This window comes from Macaca thibetana, chromosome 9 (genome assembly GCF_024542745.1).
Source record: "Macaca thibetana thibetana isolate TM-01 chromosome 9, ASM2454274v1, whole genome shotgun sequence".
Taxonomy (NCBI): Eukaryota; Metazoa; Chordata; class Mammalia; order Primates; family Cercopithecidae; genus Macaca; species Macaca thibetana.
Genome location: NC_065586.1, coordinates 69,965,122 through 69,986,675, shown reverse-complemented (window position 1 = coordinate 69,986,675; position 21,554 = coordinate 69,965,122). Strand labels below are relative to the sequence as shown.

The following is a 21,554-nucleotide window of genomic DNA, read 5'->3' as shown; positions in this document are numbered from 1 at the left end:
TCTAGTCCCATTTTACCTTCAGATGTCTCCGCAATTTTTTTCTCATCATCTTCCCTGAAAAATATTTCCCAAGTAATAACACAGCTCCCTCAGCTCCCTAAATTATCTCTCTCACACTCCACATCCAGTGGATCAGCCCCTCCTCTCAGGTCTAATTTTGTTTTTAAACTTTTATAAGTTTAATGTTGTCACTGTATGTTTACATACTCATTGGTACAATTTACATCAAGTTTTATACTTATCCTTTTTTGCAAATATATCATGTACACAAAGATACATATTCAATAACTGAGAAACAAGTGAAACTTCTGATCTATACTTTCCGGTTTGTTCAATCCTGTTACTTCTGATAAGGATCATCAACATACCAGTTTCGCCTCTCTCAGAGGATGTCGCCATTGGAGTTTACTCTGGGTTTTATTGCAGAATACAAATTCCCTCAATCGCTTTTTTCCTGCAGGTGCCTTTTTCCATACTTTTTTTCTTATAACCAGACTTTCTCCTCACCCAAAGGCCACAATGAAGTCGAAGAAACCTGTAGATGACAGCTTTCACAGTCTTTCTCTTGCCTTTTTGTGTATTGAAGTATGTTAGAGATCTGACTGGCAGCTTCAGGACACTTGGAAGCAAGGGGGCCACTCTATTAAGGATCACTGAAGTATGCCCACATGTCAGGTATCTCTCAGATGTGATAAGTCGGAGTGGAGGAAACAACTGGTGTCTGAATATGACTAAAACGTCCTGTGGACAATGCAGAAATAAGAGAGGCATTCTTGACACAGTTTCGGTAGGCTGAAGATGCCAAAACATTCAAAGGCCGTTGGATTCCTAAAGCTGCCCTCACCGCACCAGCAAAGGCAGAGGCAGCCATCCCTCTCAGCTCTAATTTATGGATATGGATGTATCCCAAACCCCATCCCTTCTTACTACCTCCTGCACTAGCAACTAGTCCAAACCACCATCATTTCTTGGCCAACCTGCTACAATCACCTCCTAATTATTTTCCCTGCTTCCACTCCTTCACCATATATTTCATTCTCCACACAGCAGCCAAAGTGGTTTTTTAAAAAAATACAAATGAAACGTGCTCACTCTCCTATTCAAAATCCTTTAGTAGTTTCTTTTCACACTTGGATAAAATCCACACTCCCTCACCACAGCCTATATGACTGGACTCTTGCCTAATCTTCTCACCTCATCCTCTATCACTTTCTTCCCTGTTCACTCATCTCCGGGAACTGGCCTTGTCACTGTTCCTCAGAAATATGAAGCGGGCTACTACTTTAGGGTCTTGCATTTGCTGTTTCCTCCGTTTTCAACCCCCAGACCAGCACATGGCTTTCTCTCTTACCTCACTCAGGTCTCTGCTCAAATGTTGCCTCAGAGAGGACTTCCCTCATCACCACACCTAAAATAAATGAAGCACCATAGCCATAGCCATTCCCTAACCAATTGCCCTACTTTATTCACTTTCACATCTCTTATCAAATATCCTGTTTACCTGTTTACTTGATGATTGTTTGCTTTACCTCTAGAATGCACGTTCTATGAGTGTAGGGTCTTGGTCAATCTTGTTCAACAAGGAACCTCCAGTCCAAAACTGTGCCTGTCATGGAAAAGGCAGCCAGTAAATATGCAAATCAAACTACGGTCACTCAGTGACAGAGAGAGAAAAAGAATGAGAACAATTTAAATAGTATGAGGAAGTGTGTTTATTTTTGCTCAGTAAGTGTATGCACTAGAACAGGTATGAGATGGGAGATGTGAATCTACTTTCTCTCTTAGTTCACCTATGCTATTCACAGTATGATCAGTGTGCCATGCTGGGTATTTAAAGATGCTGATAGTTTGAACAGCATGGTCCTTACATGCAGAGAAGTTCCATAATGAGTTTGAATCCTGGATTCACCACGTTAGTGTGTGACCTTGGGGAAGTTATTTACCCTTTCAATGCCTCAGTTTCTTCATCCGTGAAATGGGGCCAATAATAGTACAACCTCTGTAGGATTGTTATAAGGATTAAATTAATAATATAAACTTCTTAGAACAGTGCCTGGAGCATAATAAGCGGTGTCTGAGTATTTTTAAAGCAAACCTATTTGGCTGTACTTGGTTCTCCCCTTTCTTGGGGACTTAATAACTTGAGTACTTGTAAGATACTACTCTGCCCAACACTTTGGGAGGCTGAGGCGGGTGGATCATAAAGTCAGCAGATTGAGACCATCCTGGCTAACATGGTGAAACCCCGTCTCTACTAAAAATACAAAAAAATTAGCCGGGCGTGGTGACGGGCACCTGTAGTCCCAGCTACTGGGGAGGCTGAGGCAGCAGAATGGCGTGAGCCTGGGAGGTGGAGCTTGCAGTGAGCCAAGATGGCACCACTGCACTCCAGCCTGGGCGACAGAGCAAGACTCTGTCTCAAAAAACAAAAAACAAAACAAAACAAAAAAAACTACCCTGAAGTGACTGGCACTGGAATTTTCATTATGCTTTTAGACCAGTAATATTAGTTTTAGCACCAAGTGCAGTAATTACTTTATAACCATTTCTAGTCTAGCATTTTTGCTTAGCCATAGATTCCATTTAAGCCAAAATACCCCTAACTTTGCAAAAAACTGTACCATCAGGGGTCACCACCCAATTATAGTTGAACAAAAGATGTTTCTGGCTGGGCGTGGTGGCTCACGCCTGTAATCCCAGCACTTTGGGAGGCCAAGGCTGGTGGATCACAAGGTCAGGAGTTCAAGACCACCCTGGCCAATATGGTGAAACCCTGTCTCTACCAAAAATACAAAAATTAGCCGGGTGTGGTGGCAGGCGCCTGTAGTCTCAGCTACTTGGGAGGCTGAGGTAGCAGAATGGCGTGAACCTGGGAGGTGGAGCTTGCAGTGAGCCAAGATCGTGCCACTGCACTCCAGCCTGGGCAACAGAGCAAGACTCTGTCTCAAAAAAAAAAAAAAAAAGTTTCTTCCTTTTTAATTCTGTAGGCTTTTCTTGGCCGGCATTTCCATAACATAATATTGTTATTTGGTAGTTGACTGTCAGTCAGCTCTACAGAAAAATAAATACCAGTGATCTTGCTAAACCTGTGTACTAAATCATTCCTGAACTAAGGGAGTGGGCCAGATAACCTTTGGAAGGCTTTTTAGCTCTGTTTTTCTGTGGTTTTCATAAAATGAAAATAACTCAGAAATGAGAGGTTCTAGATTTTGCACTATGTGAACTGGACCTGGATGCTTTGTGAATCATGGACAATTGGAATAGTTTAAACTCAGCTATATTATTTGGAACAGATTAGGTCCATATTCAAGTTTAACAAGAGTGAAACCTGTTTGAACTGTGAACAGGCTATCAGCACCCTTCCCGGCTCAGCTTTTCACTTCTCTTTCTAGGGCCTTGACTCATTCATATATAACTGTATGAATGCCTCTTTAGAAAGAACTGCAAACACCCCCAACTAGTTTTGTTAAAACCTCCTTGAGGTTATTCTACATATGATTCATTAATAAACACCTTCTGCAGTCTTTACCTTAGTTATGATCCCATAAGTCAGGCATTTATTCATCAGTAAATATTCACTGAGGGCTTAATATGTGCTAGGAATTGTGCTGGTGCTGGTCACTTAGTTGTCCAAGTTAGAAACCTAGGAGTCGGGCCAGGCACAGTGGCTCATGCCTGTAATCCCAGCACTTTGGGAGGCCGAGGTGGGAGAATCACCTGAGGTCAGGAGTTCGAGACCAGCCTGGCCAACATGGTGAAACCCCGTCTCTAGTAAAAATACAAAAATTAGCCAGACGTGGTGGTATGTACCTGTAATCCCAGCTACTCAGGAGGCTGAGGCAGGAGAATCACTTAAACCTGGGAGGCAGAGGCTGCAGTGAGCCGAGATCATGCCACTGTACTCCAGCCTGGGCAACAGAATGACTCTGTCTCAAAAAAAAAGAAACCTAGGAGTCATCTTAAATATACCCCCCTCACTCACTCCCCACATGTTAGGTCAGCTACCAAACTGGCACCAATACTACCTTCTAAATATCTCTTGAAGTTTTGTTCTCCTCTTCACTCGCTTCTGGTGCCACTATGTTGGTAAAGGTGGTGTAAGCCCAGCTACTGCTGAAAGCAGGGCAGGAAGCAGTCTGCTAAGGAGGGGGAGGAAGAGGGGTAGATGGGACGCAATGAGATGCACTGTTATACTGTTTACTGTTGTGCAGTCATACACCAAGTCACTCAGCAGGCATGGGACATCCCTGGAAGGGTTAACAAGGAAGAACTCCATCTTGGACTATTCCACATGAGAAAAAAGAGCGAGTGTGTGTTCCTGTCTCTCTCCTGGATCCATTTGCCATTGGTGAAGGTTTACCTCATGTAGAGATAAACACCCCTGCACTGGATTGTGTCATCTGGCCGCTTGGTGGCTCTCAGGAAGGCCGATCCCAAGCCCAAGGTGTGGTACTTGTTCCAACTTCAAAAATAAAGCAACAGGCACTCTGGAGATCTCAGAAAGTACACAAGGTTTGTTTCTCAATATAAACAAAGACCTCAGAGTTTTTTCCTTCAGATTCTTGCAGACATCTACTAAGAGGACTTTATACCTCTCACTTACTCCCTTCTAACCCATTTGTTACACTGCACCTACGATGATCTTTGCCAGACTCAAATCTTTCACTAGCTCTCCTTAAACTCTAGGATACATTCTATGATCTCTCCTTGCCTGCTTTCCAGTCCTCTTATTACAGAGAATTTTTACCAATTGAGTCAGATGGTCATTCCTCTCAAGCTCTTTGTTAGCATTTATTGGTTTATTTTTATTTTTGATACAGAGTCTTGCTCTGTCACCCAAGCTGGAGCGCAGTGGCACAATTTCGGCTCACTGCAACCTCTGCCTCCCGGGTTCAAGTGATTCTTGTGCCTCAGCCTCCCAAGTAGCTGGGATTACAGGCACTCACCACCACACCCTAATTTTTGTATTTTTAGTGGAGACGGGGTTTTGCCACGTTGGCCAGGCTGGTCTCGAACTCCTGACCTCAGGTGATCCTTCCACCTCAGCTTCCCAAAGTGTTGGGATTATAAGCTTGAGCCACCGCTCCCGGCCTATTGGTTTATTTTATGACTCTAAAGTAATATACTTATTATAGGAAAATTGGAATATACAGAAAATATGAAAAAGGAAATAAAAATCACTTTCCTTGAGGAAAAAACTTCTATTAACATTTTGGAGTATATCCTGGCCATATTTTTTTCTATGAACATATGTACATTTTTTTGAAATCTCAGAGGCATATCTTAAATAAAAATTGTACTTTAACAGTTGCTGCACTGAAGTTAATACTCAACCAAAAGTATGTCAAGACCACCCAAATGGTTCAATTTGATAAATGCATTTTACTACAATTTTTAACTTTTTTAATTTTATGTCTTCCCTACTTAAGCATGAAAAAGGGTATGTTTACATTTTAGAAATATAACACATTAAGAAGCCCTCTACAAACATAACCCTTTGCCAATATATTTTCCCAATTATTTCCCAACATATTTCCCAAATACTGCTTTGTTTTAAATACAATTACTTAATAATAAATAAACTTAGATAACAATCTAAAATTTGTAAATGCAACTGTTAACGTTTGCTTTGTTATATTGGAAGAGAAAATTTAAAGCAGTTATAATAAACTGTTTGCTACCTCATAGCCCAAAACTAGACAAAATTTGCCCTATATTAATTGAGCTTAACAAAAATTGTTTGTGATTCTGTAAATACCAATATAATATTTTTACTGTATTATAAATAAATTGATGTATTAGCATCACAAATTACTCTTTTCTCCCAGTCAGCCTATGAAATATGAACTTTCCATGGTAGTTGATAAAAATACCATGTGTTAAAAAAAAAATCACACAGTCAAGACTAGAATTTGAAAATAATAGCAGAAGTTGATATTTAAAATCACCAAACCCTATTAAAACTACAACAGCATCTTTAAACAAAAAAAATTAAGCCACTAAAAAATGAATGCTTGTATAGACATAATGAAATTAGAGCAAACCTATATTAATATTATGAAAACACATCAAGTTTCTATTAGAGGAACAGAATCTACACTATCCTAACTTTTTGAAGAATTATTTTGAATATAAAACTTTTAGGGTACAAATGGCATCATACAAAAATGACCTTAGAAAGACAGTTATGATTCTGATTTTGGGACATTAAACTTTTTAATAACTGGAAACCCTTGAGAAAATATTAACACATTTATAAATGAAAGACATCTCTTGTCTAGTGATTTATTACAGAACTACTTAAGGTTCATTAGATAAGCACTCAAGTTATTTTATTCATATTAATACTTAATACAATTAGAAAAAACATTGCTGTTAGTCATGTTTTATTTTATACATTATATTATTATCTTAGACCTTCAATTAAAGGTATTAAATCATAGAAAGCAAAGCATAACACTCTTAATGAAAATACTAAAATTGCAATTATATTCAAATTGCAGTTATTTTTAAAATCTGTTTTCAAAAGTTTATATATATACACACACATATTTTACTGCTTTGTTTTAAATACAATTAATAATAAATAAACTTAGATAACAATCTAAAAATCATAAATATATACACACATATATTAGATATATATGTATTTTTTGAAACAGGGTTTCACTCAGTCGCACAGGCTGGAGTGCAGTGGTGTGATCTCAGCTCACTGCAGCTTCAATCTCTGAGGCTCAAGTGATTCTCCCACCTCAGTCTCCCAAGTGGCTGGGACTCCAGGTGTGTACCACCACACCTGGCTAATTTTTGTTTTTTGGGCTTTTTTTGAGATGGAGTTTCATTCTTTTTGCCCAGGCTGGAGTGTAGTGGCACAATCTCAGCTCACCGCAACCTCTATCTCCCAGATTCAAGGGATTCTCCTGCCTCAGCCTCCCAAGTAGCTGAGATTACAGGCATGTGCCACCACACCCAGCTAATTTTGTATTTTTGGTAGAGGTGGGGTTTCTCCATGTTGGTCAGGCTGGTCTGGAACTCCCAACCTCAGTTGATCCACCCACCTCGGCCTCCCAAAGTGCTGGAATTACAGGCGTGAGCCAAGGTGCCAGGCACACCTGGCTAATTTTTGTAGAGAGTGGGTTTCACCATGTTGCCCAAGCTGATCTTGAACTCCTGACCTCAAGTGATCCTCCAACTTGGCCTCCCAAAGTGCTGGGATTACAAGTGTGAGCCACTGTGCCCAGCCCCAAAGTTTATTTTTTAAAGCAAAATAATCTGATTCACGTTAATTACTAGCTAAACTTCATACTTAAAATACTAAGTTCTTTTCATTGTAAAAGCAAATTACAAATTTTTCCCATGTTCTTATAAAATATGTTTCCGCTGTATGTAATGAATCTAAGTCAGCATTCACAAAGGCTATCTGAAATTATTTTAGCTTTCAGCCCAATGTAAAATAAAACCTCAGTTATACATAAATAATTCAAAATTAGAATTTACAACGGAAATGTCAACAAGTCATAACTACTAGATTACTAATGAAGGTTTTCACTAAACTTCCCATGAAATGCATCAGATGGCAAAATGTGATAATTTCCAGAAAATTAAAGCTATCAGAGCTATAAATGAGGAATATATTATATACTAAACTTTATCAAGGTCAAAGCTTTAAGGCTGTTAAAGTGATTAAGATATGAGGTAAACATCTCTGGAACATATAAACAGACCACAAACCAAAACATGTAAGTCACTTTATATTTGTTTATAACTCTATGTTTTTAATAATTATTTTTAAGATGAAAACATTTCTACACTGTGGCATGCAGTGATTTTTTTTATGTCTCCCTGATTACCATGCAGTCTTCAAACCCTCTCCCAGACTGGCGTTCTTTCATCAAGATTTCTCTCTGAAGTCAACTTGTCATATTTTCAGCAGGCTTTAGTGCTTTGGAGTCTTACAAAGTTCTTTCCTCTTCCTCCTAACCCAGGCTTCTGCTCCTATCCTCAGTTTCCTGTCCTCACCCTGGGTGGAAGAAAGGGAAGGCCTGCTTGAGTTTCTGCATTGCCTGTTAAACACCAGTTGCACAAAGGTATGGAGCACTGGGCTTGTGTATCTGGACTTCTTTCTGCCAATGCTCGGCCATTGCTTCTAACTGTACTGCGCTAATGGAGTGTCTCCTCTCTTACAACTTTTCTGCTCTGCCTGTTTCCAGAGAATCCAGCCACTAGCTCAGTCTTGCCTGAACCTATCTGGGTTTTTTTCTTTCTTTCTTTTCTCTTTTCTTTTTTTTTTTTTTTTTTTTTGAGACACTGTTATTGCTCAGGCTGGAGTGCAGTGGGGCAATCTTGTCTCACTTCAACCTCCGCGTCCCGGGTTCAAGCGATTCTCCTGCCTCAGCCTCCTCAGTAGCTGGGATTACAGGCATGTGCCACCATGCCCACCTAATTTTTTTGTATTTTTAGTAGAGACTGGGTTTCTCCATGTTGGTCAGGCTGGTCTCGAATTCCCGACTTCAGGTGATCCGCCAGCCTCGGCCTCCCAAAGTGTTGGAATTACAGGTGTGAGCCACCATGCCCAGCATATCTGGATATTTCTATCACTTCCCCACACAGATTTCCACCACCAAGAGGGGTAAGGTGTGGACACCAGCATCTGAACTCCTTTCTCTAACATCTTATCTCTCCTTTTCTCTCCCTAAACTGAAAATTTCCCTATACTTTCCTTTTTTAACTAGAAGGCTGTTCCTACATTGTCTTCTACTTCTGTGCAAGGTGGCATTTGCCCTTTCTCTTCCTTGGGGCCATAATGGTAGAATGGTGGCAGAGAAGCACAATTTATGGGAGGAATAAAAAACACATTGTTCTGGATTTTCTAGATAATTTTCATTATGCTATGATAAACAGTATCTAATGTTGCTGATAACATTACAGTTCAAAGCACTACCTTGTCTGTTATCTCCCTGTCATCATGTTACAACATGATGGTTGAGTTTCCAGGAAACAGATGCTGAGATGATGGAAATTTGCACACTAGAAGTTCCTGGGAGCGAGTGTTCTCAGGAACAGCATCTATGAGGAAGGGAAAGAAACAAGACGGGGCAGAGGGAGAGGTAGGACTGTTATATCAAAAGACTCAGCCCATCTCAAAAGGAGCTCTGGACTGAGATAGTTTTCATATTTTCCCCAGATTGAGGGAAGAGGGCCTGCCCTTCATAGCCCTGCATTGGATATGGGTCGCTTACTGGGAAGGGCCTGTGACGTTGGATAAGTTGCCTTCAGCTGCAAGTAATTCTCTAGAGGGATTAAGCCGAGAACCCTTAGCTGAAAACCCCAGGTAGCTGGAGAATGAGTGTCGCAGTCCTGAAGGGGGACCTAGGGGACACACCACAGAATCCACTGTACATTACCAAAAGTGAAGTTGCTTCCTGCCTGTCATTGCACTTTATGCACGGGGACCCAGGGCTCAGGGAGATTAATTAGATCAAAGTTCCAGATCAAATACCTGATGTATGTATTTTATGTCATTTGGCCTTCCAAATAATTCGATCAGGTATAGCTTAATAACTTTCTTTTAAAGACAAGACCACTGAGATTCAAAAAGCTTAAATGATTTCTGCAGGTATTCAAGGCCAGCCAGTGGTGGAGGTAAGATCCATATCTGCCAATTGCACGTCTGTGCTTTTTGTAACTCACACACTGAGTTGATCTTGCCTAAATCGCTTGGATTAAAGAAATTTTAGGACTGGAAGAGACCTCCGAAAACAGTCCAACCCACTTACTATTCAAAGAAAGAAAGTAACTTGGTAAATTGTTCAAGGAAATGAGGCTACTAATAACCTCTGTGCCTCAGTTTTCTTATCAGTTAAAATGGGATGAGCCGCCCACCTACAGAGGGGTTTTAAGACTCTAATGAGATAATAAATGCAACATAAACTTGAAACTTATTTAAATGGTACAGAATGGTCAGTATTTTGCCATTTAGACACTATGTTCGGAGTAAGAAGGACTTCCAGCTGTTAACAACAGCAGGGTCAGGCTTGTACGCCACAGTGTTACGTTTTAAGTTTTGGGGGTGCTTGCACAGAAAATGTTTTCGATTTAATAAATGATTTTATTAAATTCAGATTCCTATGAAAGGTAAACAAGTTTCCACGGGGTTTGTGGGGGAACACAAAACTTGCTTTCTGAAAAGTTTGGATTAGCGGTTAGAGCCTAAGAGGCTTTTGCTGTGAATAATTCTGACTGATACTCAGAATTCATAATCACGTAACTTCCTATTCTCTGATAAATAAAATAACACAGCTCAGCCTACTTTGGTGTAAAGGAAACACTGAAGTTCCTTCCTCTGAACTTCAGAACTGTTTGTGACATAAAAACAAAAGGTCCAAAATACTTTTGTCCTTTCCTTTGTCATGCAGGCTGAGTTCCTAAAACATAATAATTTAACAGAGTTAAAGTATTTGCTTTCTTTTTCTACCAACATCACAACTTCTGCTGTATTGAGTCCTTAGCACAGAGTTTGGGTTTTAAGAGGGTCTATAGACTGGTTGTTTGGATGTTTCTCTTCTGGAAAACTATGAGTAAATTTATATTCCATGCTTTTAACATCACAAAATAGAAAGCTCTAGCCAATTTGTTGTTCATAACACCACCACCACTGCCACTATCTTTTCAAAGGATGAATTAGTCATCTTTGTTGCATGACAAATCACCCCAAACTTAAAACAATAATAATTCTCTTTCACAGTTTCTCTGGGTCTGGTGTAGTTTGGATGGGTGCTTGTGGTTGGGGGTCACTTGCAAGGTTGTAGTCAGATGTCAGCTGAAGCCTTTTGAATGCTTGACCAAGGCTAGAGGAACCACGTCCAAGGGGGCTCACTCACATGGCTGTTAGGATGGTGCTGGCTGTTGGTGGGAGATCTCTGTTCCTTTCCACATGAATTCTCCAGGGCTGCCTGAGTGTTGTCAGAGTACGGCAACTGGCTTCACCCAGGGTGAGCAATCCAAGACAAGACGGAAGCTGCAATGCCCTTATGGTCTAGCCTCAGAAGCTACCCATTGATAACTCTATTGGTAGCTCAGAACAGTTCTCAGCCCTAATTCATTGTGGGAGGAGAGTACGCAAAGAGATAAGTACAAGGAGGTGAGGATCATTAGGGACCAACTTAAAGGAGGAGGAGTAGGCTGATGTGTGAATTTTACTAATTTCAGTGTTCATGAATCAAGTATGTACATAGAGAGACATCTGACAGCACTCCCTGCCTTCCCCTGAAGGAGGAGAAATGTCGTGAAGCTAAAAGAGATTTATCATGGAAAATCCAAACCCTCCAGGACATTTACATAGCACTCAGAGAGGGCTGAGTGGTCCATCTGGGTGCCTCCTTCATCCTCTGAAACCAGGCAGGTCAACTCTCAGAATTCTGAGCCATGTTCCCAAATGGTTCTGTGATTTAAAGGCAATGTAAGCACAGCCAGAAATGGGAAATACTGTGTCCCATGCACCTGTGGGAGAAACTCTTCCCTCTTACTTCATATCTCAACTCTGCCAGGGTCATGACGCTATAAGTGTATCTTTTTTGGTTTCTTAGACAAAGTCTCACTCTGTCACCTGGGCCAGAGTGCAGTGGTGCAATCATAGCTTACTGCAGCCTCGAACTCCTGGGCTCAAGTGATCCTCACACCTCAGCCTCCTGAGTAGCTGGGAATACAGATGCATGTCACTTAGCCTGGCTAAATTTTTTTATTTTTTTATTTTTTGTAGAGACAGGGTCTCGCTTGATTGTCCAGGCCGATGTCAAACTCCTGGGCTCGAGCGATCCTCCCACCTCAACCTCCCAAAGTGATGGGATTACAGACATCAGATACCACGTCTGGCCCTAAAGGACTATTTAAAAACAGTAAATTTTTTTTTTATCCAGGTCAGTGGATAAATATAGAAGCCTACAAACGGCGGGTGGAGAGGGCAGGGGGAAAGCATATTCAGCAACTCTGGAGCATTCTCTGATCCAAGTGACCTTTCTTGACACTCAAGGTGGGAAATTCAAAATTCAGAGGGAAAAATGTAAGAGCAATCCTATAAATCAATTAGGGTGAATTTGGTTTAAATTTATTCCACGTCAGAGAAGTTTCATTATTAATATAGTCAAAAGAGCATGTCCTAGCTTCAGATCTTTTCTGTTTATAAAGAATATTCCTCATATTCCTATTTGTATGAAAAATGTAATCTCTAATTGTATGCCTGATCTTTCCAGATTCAACCATCAGTAACTTTTTTGGAACGCCACATAAAGATCGAAATAAGAAAGGTCTGAGAAAATCATATTTTGCCAGAAACATTTAGGTTCCCCTCTCACTAACTATACATGTCATTTCCTCTGTAACATGGACATACTTGGTGAACTTTTCATGACTCGCACAACTTCCTTCATGGTCAAGATCACCTGGTCCTACACCTCTCAAAGTAATAAGCATAAACTGATAAGACCCTTAGTCTTTTTGAAAAAGAATACACCATTTATGTTTGACTAAAGATCTACATTTCTTATTGTTTTTATTTGACTTCTTTATTTGTCATGCATACTACAGACTGATTCCACCCGTAGCTCTCTCCCCACCAATGGTTTCTCTCACCTAGGGAATTGAGGTTTGACTTGTTTAAAAGGTTGCCCTGCAAAATGTATCCACGTATGTCTTCTCACTATATACACTGCCAACTGTAGGACAATTAAAATTATTATGAATATGTAATATGTAAACTATAATTAAATTTACTTCAGTTTTTCAAGATCACAGATTTGCATTACGAGTGATCACAACTAAACACAATATATCTAGATGCCCATTTACAAGTCCACATGAGAGTACAAGTAAAAAGATGATGTAGACGTTAGTGGCGTGCTGTTTAGGGTTCTTTGGTTCAAACTGGGAAGAGGTGAATTCTCTCCAATACCCACACCTCAGGTGTTCAGTGACATTGTCTGCTGGCTTCCTGGGATACTGAATTGCCTGTTGAATGGAAAATTGAATGAAGAGAACTCCAAGCGTAGTTCATTTTTAAAAAATTTGTTTTTATTTCCATAGGTTTTTGGGGAACAGGTGGTAATTGGTTCCATGAGTAAGTTATTTAGTGGTGATTTGTAAGATTTTGGTGCACCCATCACCCGAGCAGTATACGCTGAACCCGATTTGTAGTCTTTCATCCCTCACCCCCTTCCCACCCTTTCGCCCTGAGTCCCCAAAGTCTGTTGTGTTATTCTTATGCCTTTGCATCTTCATAGCTTAGCTCCCGCCTATGAGTGAGGACATACGATGTTTGGTTTTCCATTCCTGAGTTACTTCACTTAGGTTAGTAGTCTCCAATTTCATCCAGGTTGCTGCAAATGTCATTAATTCCTTTTTATAGCTCAGTAGTATTCTATTTTATATATATACCACAGTTTCTTTGTCCACCCATTGATTGATGGGCATTTGGGTTCGTTCCACATTTTTACAATTGCGAATTGTGCTTCTATAAACATGCATGTGCAAGTATCTTTTTCATATAATGACTTATTTTCCTCTGGGTAGATACATCCAGGGGCAGTTCATCTCTTTTTTTTCTTTTTCGTTTTTTTTTTTTTTTTTTTTTTTTGAGACAGAGTTTTACTCTTATTGCCCAGGCTGGAGTGTAATGGTGTGATCTCGGCTCACCGCAACCTCTGCCTCCCAGGTTCAAACAATTCTCCTGCCTCAGCCTCCAGAGTAGCTGCAGCTGGGATTACAGGCGTGAGCCACCACGCCCGGCCATCCAGGGGTAGTTCATTTCTAAATGAGGACCCCAGTTAGCAGACTTTTGCATCATTCAGGTAGAGATTATAGTGGCCTAGATTAGCATGGTGGTGGTAATGGTGGTGTTAATGGTGGTAGAGATGGAGAAGAGTAGAAGGACTTGGGATGGAGTTTAGAGTAGAATGGATAAAATGTTCTGATGAAGGCTGGGCGTGGTGGCTCACGCCTGTAATCTCAGCACTTTGGGAGGCTGAGGTGGGCAGATCACAAGGTCAGGAGATCAAGACCGTCCTGGCTAACACAGTGAAACCCCATCTCTACTAAAAATACAAAAAATTAGCCAGGTGTGGCGCCATGCACCTGTAGTCCCAGCACTTTGGGAGGCCGAGGAGGGTGGACCATGAGGTCAGGAGTTCGAGACCAGCCCTGGCCAATATGGTGAAACACCATTTCTACAAAATATATATATATATATATATTAGCAGGGCATGGTGGTGTACACTTGTAGCTCAGGAGTTCAAGACCAACCTGGCCAACATGGAGAAATCCTGTCTCTACTAAAAATACAAAAAAATTAGCTGGGCATGGTGGGGGGACGCCTGTAATCCAAGTTACTCAGGAGGCTGAGGGAGGAGAATCGCTTGAACCAGGGAGGTGGAGGTTGCAGTGAGCTGAAATCATGCCACTGCACTCCAGCCTGGGCGACAGAGCGAGTCTCTGTCTCAGAAAAAAAAAAAAAAAAAAGTTCTGATGAATTAGATCTAGGGGTTGAGGAAAAGAAGGAATCAAGGACATTCTTTAGGCTATTTGCCTAAGCTGTTAGGTGAGTAGCCAGCGGTAACATTTATTAAAAGTGAGAGGCCAGGCATGGTGTCTCATGCCTGTAATTGCAGCACTTTGGGAGGCCAAGGTGGGCAGATCACCTGAGGTCGGGAGTTCGAGACCAGCCTGACCAACATGGAGAAACCCTGTCTCTATTAGAAACACAAAATTAGCCAGGCCTGGTGGTGCATGCCTATAATCCCAGCTACTCTGGAGGCTGAGGCAGGAGAACTGCTTGAACCTAGGAGGCAGAGGTTGCGGTGAGCCGAGATCGTGCCATTGCACTCCAGTCTGGGCAACTAAGAGCAAAACTCCATCTCAAAAAAAAAAGAAAGAAAAAAAAGAAAAGAAAGAAAAAAAGTGAGAGGAACAGACTTTGAGTATTAGAGAGGTGGATATTAGAGTTATGTTTTAGACACAACATATTTAGTATACCTATTAGCCATCCAACTGAAGATGGAGATTAGAGTTAGAATTTGGGGCTGAAAGGTCACATATATTGAGCATGCAGACCTCTCAGCACGCACTCAGATCCTTTGACGTAAGATATACCCACATAGGTGTATCTTCACATTCACCAATACTCCTACCCCACCCTCCCAAAGTGCTGGGATTACAGGCGTGAGTCAGTGCACCCAGCTATGCTAGTTTCAAAACACTCTCTGATGTTGTCTAGAACTACTTCCAGATATGTTATGAAATCCTAAAACAAATTAACCAAATTAAAAAAAAAAACTTAGGCCGGACACAGTGGCTAACACTTGTAATCCTAGCACTTTGGGAGGCTGAAGCGGGAGGATTGCTTGAGGCCAGGAGTTCAAGACCAACTTGGTCAACATAGTGAGACCCTGTCTCAAAAAATTAATTAATTAATTAATTAATAAGTAAATATGAAAACAGAAACCTTCCAATTAATTTGATTTCACTTTAATCTTGGAGCCTTTAACACACTCTTGGAAGGAGGAAGGGCATTTTTAACTCAAATAATAATATCGTTTAAATAGGTTTGGGCATCACAGAGCCATGGGGTAAAATGGTAGAAACCCCATTTACTGTTCTTGACCTTAAATGAAACTATTGTGAGATTTAAAGGAAGGACCAAAGAATCAAAAGGCTAGGTTTCTTTTAGCCCTAGTTCCGCCACTTTCCCATTGGGTGACCTATATATACTACAAGTCCCTGACTACCTCTGAGTTTCCTTTTGTCTTCAAAATGGAAAAGACACCACTGACCTCCCAAAGTTGCTTTGAGACTTAAGAGAGAGAATGAATGTGAGTGCACCCTGTGGATGCACAAACATAAAACATTTTTAAAACCTTTGTGAAAGGATGCGTGTTTTGGGATTGGTGCTACCTGTTAAATAAAATACTTTACTACATTTTAAGAATAAATACATACTTGAAAATATCCTTTTTGTCTTTACATTTTAAGTTGAGCATTAATAGAGGAACTCTGTGGAATAGAATTATAGAGGGGAAACATGATCTAAAAATCATGGATCATGGAAAAATGACTTTTTAGGACAGATTAATTTATTAAAGAATATATGAAGTGTATATACTAAATGATAATTTATTAGACAAAGATGAAAAGTATTCTCAAAATGAAAATCAAAGAAGAGTCTGAGCATGCTGTGAATTGATAAATCTTGGAGTGTCTTATTAAATGACAGAAAAACCAGCAACCATATACTTTATATTGGCCTGATTTTTTTTTTTTTTTAGACAGAATCTCACTGTCACCAGGCTGGAGTGCAGTGGTGCGATCTCGGCTCACTGCAACCTCCACTTCCCAGGTTCAAGCAATTCTTCTGCCTCAGCCTCCTGAGTAGCTGGGGCTATAGATGCGCACCACCAAGCCCAGCTAATTTTTGTATTTTTAGTAGAGAAGGGGTTTCATCATGTTGGCCAAGATGGTCTCGATCTCTTGACACCGTGATCCACCTGCCTTGGCCTCCCAAAGTGCTGGGATTACAGGCGTGAACCACCATACCTGCCCAGGATTATTTTTATTTTTTTATTAGTTCTTATGATATGGGTAGGACACTCTGAAAACAATGTGAGTACTTTCATCATCTAATGCAGGTAATGAACTTGATTAAATGTAAGTAAAGTGGCTCTATGGCCACACTTCCAGGTTTTCTTGCTCTCTGGAGCTTTTCCTCTGCTTTGTACAACACAGTGCCTTTGCTTGGAATGAGCCATATCATCACAGACTGGCCCAAACCAGTTTCTATTTCTTCCCACTGATGCACCTTTTCCCCATTCCAGCATCAATTCACATGCGTGTGACGTGTTATTAGAGGTGTGGTTTATGCTGACAGACAATATAAACTGATGAAATTTATCAAAGAACTTATGTTCCCATCCTTGCATCTACACAGATTGGTGCATTGATTTAAGTTAAAGATAAAATGTTGGATGAACACATCTACACGGATTGGTGCATTCATTTAAGATAAGATAAAATGTTGGATGTATATGCCATTGTAAAACATGACCCTTTACGTTAAGTGAATTATTTTTGGTAATTGAGCAACTCCCAGTCCTGATTGTGTCAATAAAGAAGGCTGCTCCAGCCTGGGCAACACAGTGAGACCCTGTCTCTACAATTTTTTTTTTTTTCAGACAGAATTTCACTTTTGTCGCCCAGGCTGGAGTGCAATGGCACGATCTCGGCTCACCACAACCTCTGCCTCCTGGATTCAAGCGATTCTCCTGCCTCAGCCTCCTGAGTAGCTCAGATTACAGGCATGTGCCACCACGCCTGGTTAATTTTGTATTTTTAGTAGAGACAGGGTTTCTCCATGTTGGTCAGGCTGGTCTTGAACTCCCGACCTCAGGTGATCCACTTGCCTCGGCCTCCCAAAGTGCTGGGATTACAGGTGTAAGCCACCGCACAAAAATTTTTAAAAATGAGCCAGGCATGGGGGTCATGCCTGTAGTCTCAGCTACTTTGGAGGCTGAGGCAGGAGGGTTGCTTGAGCCCAAGAGGTTGAGGCTGCAGTGAGCCGTGTTTGTGCCACTGAACTGCAGTCTGAGTGACAGAGCAAGACCCTGTCTTAAAAAAAATAAAAATAAAAATAAAGAATACTGCTATCTGTTTCCACAGATGGCAGATCTAGGACTGATTATTTGAATCATAGACAGATGCTGGCTCAGTATAAATTTCTGATGGTCAGAGCTGTCCAAAAAATACTTCCTTGGTTGATAATCCTGAGGTCAGGAGGTTTTTGTCAGAGGCGGATAGATACATGTTAGGGATGTTCATCCATCTACTCACCTATTCATTGACCTATTCATCAGAAGTGTATTGAGCACTAACTATATCCTCAATATGTAGTTAATACAATGGGGCACTGCATGGTGTGATTTACAAGGGGATATAAATTCATGGAACTTAGTCTGGAAGACAGAGGTTTGGATGATGGTAGGGAAGAGGCAAAGAAGGGCCTAAACACGATGTCCTGTTTTACTCCTCAAAGTATTATAGGGCTTCACCTGTGAGCTTGTTAGAAGTACAGAATTTCTGGTCCACCTGAATCAAAATCTACATTTCTAACAAAATCTCAGGGTGGTTTTGTGTTTTAAAAACACTGTTCTAGGTTTCTTTCTAAACCCAATATTACATTTTTCTGTGACTCTATATCCTTCCATGCCAATAATGAAAGATCCTGGAAGAAGTAAGTGGCTTTATGAGGCTTACAGCTGTGGAGTGTCTTCTCAACAAGGGGCCAGATTCTCAAGAAGTCACCTTAATTTAGACCTAAGTTTCCAGGATGGTCTGAAAAAGTCTTAAGACATCTAATGTCTTTTTCCTAGATTATTCTATTAGCAGCCTCAGTGCTACATCTCTAGTTTCCCTTCACTAGTCCACTATCTGCCTAACTTTTAGATTCCACAAATAGTTAATGATCAAATCAAGCAAGAAGGAAAATCTTATTTACATCTGAGTCAATTTCAATACCTCTCAGATATTTTTCACATATTGTAGGAAACTTTGGTTTTCCTTAAAGATAAAATCAACTACACACACACACACACACACACACACACACACACACACCAGAATGTGGCCTCTTCTACTGGAACATCTCTGATTTCTGCCATTAGCATAAATAATTTTAGCAAGGACTTTTGTGATCCACCCCTAGCCCAATTCCTGGAGCCCCCTCATCCCATCTAAAGCAGGTGGCCTATTATTCTCTCCCAAAGTCGTATGTTTACTTCCTTCACGGTACTTCATTAATCATCTCGGTGGTTTTCTTTCTTTTCTTTCTTTCTTTCTTTCTTTTTTTTTTTTTTTAACTTGTTTACTGTCTCTTTTTTCCTACTGGGTTGTATGTCTGTGAGGGCAGAGACCCTGTCTTATTTTCCGTAGCACAGTGCCTAGCACTCAGTAGCGTGACAATAAATATTTGTTGAATGAATTAATTAATACAGTAAAGTCATTTTTTTTTACTTGAAAGTTTTATTTGCCTCAAGTGAAATTATGGACAATTACAATTTGCAGGAATTTTTCACAGAAATAAAATAGAATGGCTTCAAACTTCAATTGCTAAAGTATGGTAATTGAGGAAAAGAATGAAGATGATACATTTTCTTTTTTAGGGCTGGAATATCTGTTTTGTCAACTGTAATTACTACAGGTATGCTGCAGTGTAGTTTTCTCCTCTTAAGTAGATGACGTCATCTTATTACAATCTTTTTTTTTTTTTAATCTCTAACAGTGCTATTAATCAAACACAAGGCCCATGAAGTGAATTTGGGGTCATCTTGTCCTTTACTGGTTTCCTGATTGGAAGGCTCACCCTTGGCTTATGATCACATCCATTTGGCAGAAAGTCAGCTTATTTGATAGGTAAGGACATCAACATGTCTCTTTTCTTGGTAAAATTGATTCCCCTTCACCAGAAATACAATATAAATGGATCTGATGTGTCAAACCTGCAGATGCTGTTTTTCCTAATTCCCTCAATGCTCCCCTTGCTCATGTCTGAGGAATTGAATGAATAACACAGGGGAGGTTAGCATCCAGTATGACATCAGCTCAATAAGTTGATCAGCCTGGAACTGAACTTGGCCAGCAGAGCTTGTTTTCCTTCCCCTGCTTCACTAAGTTATAGGTTTTACAGGAATAAGGATGTTGTCTTCTGCCTTTGCAGTTTTGCAAACATATATGCCAACTGCCTGGCTGATTGATAATATTACTAACTATATACTTGTGGAGTGGTTTGGACTTTATGGAAGACTATTTTAGGTAATATAAATTCTTTAGGACGCAAACACAATTTTCTTAACCCAAAAGACAAAAATTCCCATCTTCTTCATTGAGAAACACTAAGTAAGCATGATAATTACAACCAATAAGATATTGCTGAGTGCATAGTCTATGCTAGGCATTGCTCTAAATAATTCAGTATAGTCTCTTATTATTCTACCGTAGCATGCCAGCCATTGAAATGTATATAGAAGAACTAATGTAGTGAATGGACTGTGTTAAATAATTTTATTGTTTGTTTATTAGCACATTTAACAGAGAAGTCTATCTTCACCTTCCTTTTCTTTACTTCTTAGGGTTGGAAACAATGCCATGTGAGCAGAATAGAAATTGCTTTCATCCCTTTTCCTATCTCATGCTCCTATATTATGATATGGTTTGGCTGTGCCCCCACCCACATCTCATCTTGAACTGTAGTTCCCGTAATCCCCATGTGTCATGGGTGAGACCTTATGGGAGGTAATTAAATTATGGGAGTGGTACCCCGATACTGTTCTCATGTTACTGAGTGAGTTCTCATGAGATCTGAATGGTTTTATAAGTGGTTTTCCCCCACTTTGCTCTGCACTTCTCTCTCCTGCCACCATGTGAAGAAGGACATGTTTGCTTCTCCTTCTGCCCTGATTGTAAATTTCCTGAGGCCTCCCAAGCCACGCAGAACTGTGGGTCAATTAAACCTTTTTCCTTTATAAATTACCCAGTCTCAGGCCAGGCACAGTGGCTCACACCTGTAATCCCAGCACTTGGGGAGGCTGAGGTGGGCGGATTGCCTGAGGTCAGGAGTTCCAGACCAGTCTGACTAACATGGTGAAATCCCGTCTCTACTAAAAATACAAAATTAGCCAGGCATGATGGTGTGCACCTGTAATCCCAGATACTTGGGAGGCTGAGGCAGGGGAATTGCTTGAACCAGGGAGGTGGAGGTTGCAGTGAGCCAAGATCACGCCGCTGTACTCCAGCCTGGGCTACAGAGCCAGACTCCATCTCAAAAATAAATAAATGAATAAATAAATAAATAAATAAATAAATAAATAAATAAATAAATAACCTAGTCTCTGTAATTTCTTCATAGTAGTTTGAGAATGGACTAATACATATTATAATATCCTTATTTTCCTGATGAAGAAGTTGAGGTTCAAAGAAGTTAAGGTCCCATGGGTAGTAAATGTTTAAGTCAGGCTTACACTGTAATTTATCTAATTCCAGAGTCAGTGGTCTTGATAAATATACTATAAACTGCCTCTAATGTTTATTAAAGTTTACAATAATTGGTGGTGGCTTTTGAAATTATTTTTGAAGAGTTACCTTTACATTAAAAAAAATAAAATGAAGGTAATATTTAAAATAATGTTGACAAGAATCTGGGAACATGAGTTCTAACCACCACCTATCATGAATAAGGGGAAACCTGGAAATTACTTAATTTCTATTCTCAATTAGGTATCTAGATAAAAATTTTATTATTTTATTCCAAGGCTCTTACAAACAACTTTACAGAAAAATTAAAAAGTCATGTAGTGGTTCATCTGTACCCTGTCTGTACACATACCTTTTTAAAATTTGTTGTAATCACTGTGTCAGTGCTATTTTGTACTTGTTTTGTAATTTTCAGAGAATAGTGATTTAGAATAAATTATCATAAAAAAGAACTAATGTAGATAAACAGTGCTATGGCCTGAATTTTTGTG

The 21,554-nt window shown here is 40.1% G+C and overlaps 1 pseudogene; it reads right to left on the bottom strand.

Annotated features, from left to right (window-relative positions):
- Positions 1–313: 313 nt before the first annotated feature.
- LOC126962170 (39S ribosomal protein L35, mitochondrial-like) lies at positions 314–871 on the bottom strand (annotated as a pseudogene).
- Between the last annotated feature and the right edge of the window lie 20,683 nt (positions 872–21,554).